The sequence below is a fragment of the Ischnura elegans genome, chromosome 3 (assembly GCF_921293095.1).
Source record: "Ischnura elegans chromosome 3, ioIscEleg1.1, whole genome shotgun sequence".
Lineage (NCBI taxonomy): Eukaryota > Metazoa > Arthropoda > Insecta > Odonata > Coenagrionidae > Ischnura > Ischnura elegans.
Window position 1 is genome coordinate 63,902,990 of NC_060248.1, and position 8,276 is coordinate 63,911,265.

An 8,276-nucleotide genomic window follows, 5' to 3' on the forward strand; every position below is an offset into this window, starting at 1 on the left:
TTATGGCAATTTTGCTAAATAATTGAAGCTCGATGGGACAAAATTTCAAATTTATGATCATTGAATTTTATATAGTCATTGGAAGTAAGCAAGTGTGCTAAGTTATAGGCCAATCGGACTGTGGGAAGTGGGTAAAAAATCAATTACAAGATTACTTGGATGAAACAGACAAAGCAAGTTAAGCAAAAAGATGGATTAAGTAAGATGATCAAAAATGAAGAGAGTGAAACACAAAGCTTGATGATAAATTTTACATAGCACTATCTGGAGAGAAGTTATGGGAGGCATCTAGATGCTGTAGAAGTTCTTGTATGTGACTGCGTCACACAAAGAAAAGAATGCGAAATGGGGAGAGAGAAAATGCTGTGTGAGAGGTAAGGAAAGTGTGTGAGATTCGTGTAGCCTATGAACGTATTGATGTCAAATTTTTAAGTTCCATCAAGTGGAAAGAAAGGGTAGGCATTAAAATAAATATCCTAACTCAGTGGCGTAACTATGAGGGGGATAGATACCCCATCCCAGAAGCCTCAGAGAAATAAAAAATTATTTAAAACTATTGAAACCCAAATTTTAAGTTGAAATGATGTAAAATGTATTTCCAGATAAGTCATTTATTTATATACCCTAGGGCAAGCTGGACCCCCTTTGCCTGGTGAGGATATCGCACTCCCAGACATAGGCGCCGACTCCATGGGGCCTGAGGGGGCTCGAGCCCCCTCAATAATTCGTTTGGGGGGGGCGGAGCCCCCCCAATAATTCAATAAATTAATTAAGTTATGTTAAGCTTTGTAAAATCACAAAAATATGTTGGTATTTTTTATTTTCCTTGTTTGACGATAGTTACCTTTTAAAATAAATTCAGTGATGATATAAAACAAATAATTATTACGGTATTAAACAGGTTAACTGAAAAAAGTGGTGTGAATCGTGATCGTGTTTCGGGGCTGTGACACACTTTGAACTTTTCCCGGTGCGTGAACCTTCGGGTACAAACTGGCGGGCCAAGAGGGATGTAAGCTGCCTCCCGGTTGATTTAAATGGAAGAATGACTAATTTTATAAGAATGGAAGAATGACATAAAAAAATGTGTCAGGCTTGTAGAGTTTCCCGAAGTGTCGAGTTATAGAGAGTCGAGTTTTCGGGGTTCTAATATTGATCATATGACCCCTCGAAAAGGCTTTTAAAAAACTTTAAAACTCACTATTTTTCATCTAAAATTTAGAAAATTTCCCGAGGCAAGACCCGCGGTATGGGCCCCCCCAATATTTTTTATAAGTCGGCGCCCCTGCTCCCAGACTCTCCATTGCCCCAAAGCATATTCCTAGCTACGCCACTGTCCTCACTTGATTTATGACTTCGATTTCCTCCTTTCCGCTGACGAGCTTGACATTTTTTTCCTCGATGCAACCCGCTGGCGAATTATATTCTTCAAATCTCTCGTTTTCTTTATTCAGTAACTTCTCTGCCCTTTTCGCGAATTTATCGGCAACATTAAACAATGGCAATTGAATCGCGTGGATATCGTAGGTGGGTGGCGAAGGACTGCGGTAAACGATGAGAGACGTCATGTTTCAGTTGGTGCACATTGCGTCTTTGCAGATGCCTTCTGCTCGGCGGAAAAATCGGCTGGCTCCCGACCACCATATGTCCTCACTCACCTCTCTTTGTGTGATTGGGAGGCGAGGAAAACCCCGTTAATGAACTCAACGCCATTATAAAAGAGGAAAGAGATAGGTTGTAACAGGTGTGATCATTGTTCTTCCGACGTATTCCGTTAAGGTGTATTTCACTTGCGGGTAAAGTATGCAGTCACGCTTTTGAATCTTCATCCTGCCTTTCTTAAATTCGTAATCCTGTCGTGAGTACTTTTTCTCTCTGATAGGCCTAATAATTTTCATATAAAGTTTGTCATTTATTGGGCCGCTATGCGGAAAGGATTCAGAACGGGAGGTTCAGAAGAATAAGGATCGAATGCCTTCGAAACCATGAAGTGGTTTTGTTTGAATAGGGTGTGGATACTTGTGTTCCAAAACTTCTCGGAATGAATTCGCCAGTGTTGGGGCTCTATTGTTTTAGAAAATATCAAATTTAAGGGCTAATGAGGGAACACAGGCGTGAAGTTTCCTTTCAATCGGGAAAAAATTATTATTTCTAGTTTTGCAAAATCTCCACGTGAAAAATCGTATGAGGATTTTGATGGCATAAATGACCAATTTTAGTGGAAACTTGTTTAAAAAAATACATAATTCACTCCTAGAATTCATATATCCATAAATATTTGACGTATCTCGTTAAGAGTATCGATTAGTATGTGTTTTATCGTAATTAAATGGATTTGAACATTTGCGGGCTTCTGAATTTTTCATAAATGCGCATTCAAATAATGGAAGATCTCGTAAGGCACAAATTTGAGAGGTTACTTTTCACGTCGTGTATACTGCTCGACAGATCTTTTGGATGAATAGATAACTTGTTTTATTTGCTGAGGAGTAAAGCAAAGAATTTTACAATCCTATAGAAAGAATTTCACTGTATTTAAATATTTCAAGGCAACATTAGAAAACCATCGGAATCAGCACCTGTATCAATCCCGAAATGTTGAAGCCTATTTTTAGCGACCCTGCCGAGACAATTATGCCGTTTCGATGGAGGCAATGGCTCTGTAAGTATTTAAGGGTTACATTTTCTTAATTTCTAATATTACGAAAGTAACGTTGGCGGGTGATAGTGGATTTTACCTAATGAAAGGTTGGCTGGTCTTAAAGTGTGTTGATTAATTGTTCATAAAGTTGGTGATTTATGATGGAATTCTGTGATATTACGGTAAACACCACTCTAACAATCTTTGAAGGATCACCCGGGTGGCTATTAGTAATTCATCTTGTCGTTATGATTTCGTTGCATAGGCGCACCGTGGAGTAAACTACTCCAAAGCTTAGCCTAAAGTCCAAATTCTTAAGTTTTTCGATAGGTTCTAAATTATTGCTGCTAGATTGTTAGATGTATAGGTGGATTCATGGGGGACCATAGGGGCACGTGCCCCCCTCTGACGCTTATAAAATAGACAAAACTTTTTATACGGTTATCATTACTTTCGTTTCGTTTTGTGTAACGGGGCCTCGATCATTTAATTGGACATTGATAACTTTCATATTAAAGTAATTTCGTTCAGTAACTGTTGTACACATCTTTTCAATCTCAAGTATGAGACGATCGTTTGCCTGTCAGACCCTTGTGGCTCTCCAGAAAAAATCATGGATCCGCCATTGGTTAGATGGCTAACGGAACTAATGAATACAACATCCGTTGTCAATTGAATTTTTGCCGTTAGTATAGTAATCTGAATCTAGTCGTGTCACGCGATTACTGTGCAAAGGAAATTGCAAACAAATAATTGAATTATTTACATCTGAGTTCAGAAATTCGCGGTATTTATGCGACCCCCGAAATGATTTTGTTGGACCCCCACTATAATTGATAATAATTAATTACTATTGACTTAAATATGTTAGCATCTACCGTAGTGAAAGATCTAATTTATGGATAATTTACCTCATTTTTTAAAGTGGTTATTTTTGGCAATCCTGCAAGTCAGATTTTCAACTGGTTCAGCTCACAGGAATACTCATAAATCACAATGTTGGCACCTTGAGTCAGCATATAAATGAGAGATAGTCATGATCTCGAATATTACATTCATGGAGTCCGCTGGGTCAGGGGCGGTTTGGGGTGATAGGGGACCCTCGGCTAGGTCTCGTTATGGGGACGTCCATTCCGGGGGATTAGGGGGTCCTCCTTCGGAAAAATTTAAGGAAATTGCATGCCCGATTTTGACGCCTTTCTGGCTCTGCAAAAGTAAATCAAAGTCAAAGAGAAATAGCAATTTCGGAAGAAAAATACTACGAAAAGTGAGAATTTGACAGCTTATGAAATTTAATAATGTGTCATAGTTGTACTATCTGTTTATATAATTTTTTCCTTGGAACTGCACTGGAATCTAAAAAAAAACCAAAATAACCTTTTCGAATAACCCCTTCAAAAAAAGCATCAGGTTCTCTTTTATCCCTTGACACCTATATTTATTTTGTATATAATCATTTTACACTTTACACTATGCTGTAAAAAGAGCAAGTAATGAACATGTAGAATATTATAATAGCAAAAAAAAAATAGGTTCAAGTAGTTTTAGTCTTTATTTTATTACTCCTAGCATATATGCTTCATGATAGACGCGAACGTTATGGGGGCTCCCTAAGCTCGGGGCCCTCGGCGATCGCCGACTTGGCCAGACCGCCCCTGCCCTTGGTCACGATCTTTGCGCTGCTTGTCGAATAGGGTGGTTTCCCATTATTTTTTTATTGCCTAAATCGAATGATTATTACTTCTGGAGTACGTATTTAACGCATTTAGATTTTTAAATGGCGATATCTATTTTTCATGATTAAATGAAAAGTGAAAATTGTCAAACGCGCGAAAGCGCGACGGCTAAGTATGAATGCCGGGAAAACTCCGTGTGACGTCGTTCTGGTTCCCGCTGCCGCAAGTGAGGTGACCTTGGGGCGAGGCTTTGAGCGCTGATACGACGCAGGATGCTAGCAGGTAGCACAGTACCGTGCTAGCTGGTAGCGCAAGGCTTAAATAAGGATTATTATTCCCCTATCAAACGAAGGAAACTTTCCGAACTTAGGTATTTTTAATGTGTGATTATTGAGAGATGTTTCCCTGAGCTCTGTGCCTCATGCATGCATTGGTAACGTCAGACGATGTAAAACTCCTATCTACTCGTGTAGAAACTAGGTCCCTGTGACGTCTCGTGGAGTGGCATCGCATGGGCGCCAATCTGGCCTTTTTCAAATGCGGTTAAGAATTGACCGTTGCCATTCGTTTAAACTGAGATTTCGAAAACCAAATAATTTGTATATTATGAATACATTAATGGTGGGTAACGAATCGCAATCAATGCCTTTCGTTTTCTTTGATGAAGGAAACTACCCTATTGCCATAACTAATATCTGATAGCCAATCTTTGCTCAGTGCTTTAGACAGGAAATCTAGTAGGAAAAGCCACTGGGAATGATGATGCGTTAATATGAGGGGAGCTCTCGGGAAACAGGGTTAAAATTACTGAGGAGATTAGTCGTCGGCTGTCCTTTACTGTCGGCTGACCTTTACTGGTTGTTTTGGATTTTACGTGACTCCATTTTTACCTCGGTAAAGGTGGCAGACGGTATCATCATCATCATTAGTCAACAATCCTAAGATTGGTTTGACGCAGCTCTCCATTTCTCTCTCCTATCCGCTAACCTTTTCATAGCGATGCATTTTTCCTCTTTTACATCCGTTATAACCTGTCTAATGTAAATCAATCGGGGCCGTCCCTTGTCCTTCTTCCCTTCCACCTTCCCTTCTACGATAGTCTTCATCAGGCCGTCGAGCCTCAAAATGTGGCTAACTAAGTTGTCCCGTCTTCTGCTTAAGGTTTTTGGCAGGCAGGCGGTATAGCGTATTTTAAAGGCTTGAGGACCTTGGTAATCAAAATAAAACCTTAATTGTGAGGCCCCTGCTGTTCCTTCTCGTATGTATCGGAAGCGGTAACTTATGCTCCATTCCCCTGTGAGAAACTAAACATCTATCACATTGAAACGACCCAAGAGTTGTGAAGGCCAGATACCATTTCGGCTATTTGTTGAAGGATTTTTTCCATTTATGTATGCGAATGTTCGAAAAAAATGCCCAATCTGACCTTATTGGACCCTGGCGCAGCGTATCTAAAGTTAATAAATTTCCAATTTCTACATTTCATGCATGTTGACTTCCTCCCACAAGTCTAGTTGGGCTAGCAGGCAGATAGTATACCTGCGTTGTCTTCCTTTGTATTTTTATGTATTGGTAAATATAGACTTATTATGCTGTAAATCCATCGAAAATAAAACCATTTGCTAATTTTTAATCTTTCGGGGAAGACTGAAAATTATCGCTTATTACACCTATGTATATGTTGACTTGACTGAAAATTAATCATTGGCACTTGTGAACACTGTCTTTTTATATGTCTTAATTGTTTGTATCTGTTGGTAAATAGGGTTTGTTCATATACAGAATTAACTCTCCGTTGGCAGAAAACTGGGATATTCGAAGATAGTAAATCAGAATCTCTTTCTTTCTTTTGGCGTAGTTGCATGTCACAAAGTAGGTTCGTGAATAATAATCCTTGCGGTTAATCATCACATTTATCCACACGCACTGATTTTTGGGGAAATTTGTTTGGGCCATTTTAGGCCGTTGGAGAAGGTCAATGGATCGTAATATTTTCAATATTCTCCTCCATTTTATTATTGGTAATCAAGAGTAGTTGGAGGGAACAATTTTTTACTATACTTTTGTCTACAATTTTTTACTATACTTACTATACTTTTACTACACGTTTTGTCTAAAGTATTTTTTGCGAGATGCTCCATTCATCTAATCAATGGAAATATTTACTACAGCAGGTGTATTTATTTAATTTTCTCAAAGGTTCTTCGGGATGAAGTCAAAATTTTTCCTGGGGGAGCAATTCCTGCCGTAAGGCCTGAAGTAAACACAAATGCTGTTAAAAAAAACACTGGTGAAGGACTGAAATTCAAAAGGTACAGCAAATTTCAAATATATGAAAAAATATGTATTCAGTATCATAATTTAAATTGACGGACCTCGTTTCATCGGGAAAATTAAAACTTATCACGATTCCACAAAACTTGGGTTAGTTTATTGAAGTTTAGGACAAAGGAACGAAGCTGTTATAAGATGTGTATCAACTCCGCCAAGTTATATCCAAGAAATTGTTCTTTTCTCCAGTCGGCTTCATCTGGAACTTTTTAAGGAAATATTGGATATCGACTGCCCATTCAAATTCATCCGAATCAAAAGCTTAATTATATACATGTCTATTAGTTTGGCTGCAAGTTCCGAGACTTATAAATGGACAACGTGAATTTATATTTATTATAAATAGAATGTATTATTATGATTCCATTTTGCGAACTTATAAACCGCACTCGAACTTACTCGCATCCAATTTTTGTACGCTATCATATTGACTTCGCTGCGTAGAGAGCCATCTTTCAGCTTTTGCAGGAAATATTAGAACGCAATGGAAGAGCGCTGACTTTGAATCAGAAATCATTTTGATGGGTTGGAATCCGCATTGCCAAGGCAGAAGTAAAATGAAAATTGGCTGTAAAATAATCAAATCATCGATGTGATTATATTTACAGCTAATTCTCGAGAAACAATTTAAATGGTTTTCGAATAATTATCACTCCATGTTTTAGATTTTGCTGAGTCACAATGATACTGTTTCGTAGCGCTCTTATCCTTCCGTTTATCTTCATTGTGTGCTGGAAACAATAGAAAAAGTATTTTAACCCTTTCAGACCTGGTGTCCATTGTAATGGACATAGGTTTCAATGTATTGCTACATTGTATGCGATGTCTTCTTAAGTTTTTTTTTGAGCTCCCGTCATTCAGTGATACTTTGTCTACTACTATGCGAGTGGTGCCGTGTGCCGATAAAGCGGTTTGGCTGCGAAGGGAGCTCATTTCAGAAATGGCATCCACTTCATCAACTGCTAAAGGTACGTGAAAGTGTAGATTTTATTTTTTAAGTACTATTGGTCCTAGAGGATTGCAGAATTTTTTAAACATTCCTCATTGTTTAGTAATAGGGAACTTGCATATATTTCAGATATAATCAATAGCCCCAAAATTATATAAAAATATATGTTTGCATACCTTGGTGAAAGTTTTTTTATTATTTTATGACGTGGTTTGCGATATTTAATGCATCAAAGTTCACGAGAATTTTCAAATTCAAGTGAGAAGCGAAAACGCCCGATGATTGGCTGGCAGAAAAGTGACGTCATAGTTCAGTACGAGGAGGCACGGCGGACGGCGGCACGGCCATAGTAGAGGTTGCACACTGGAATACATGCGACGGCGTGGTTATGATTCATTTATTGAAGTGCAGACGTATCGGAGTTGTTCATTGTGACTTCAGGGCTATTATTTGATCTATTTCTCCTCCATTGAAAGCGATAGATTGCGTAAAGATGAAGGAATATGGTTATTCTTAGGCTGATCCTAGCAAGCTTCCTGTTACTGATTCCATCATGATAATAAGGTACTTTAGTGAAACTGTAGACTTCGTCGGCGCGGAAAGTCGATGCCGAGAAATGGAAAGGTAGCTGATGTGCATCTGAAATGTTTTATAGTTCATAACAAAGTGAGAATTGCGT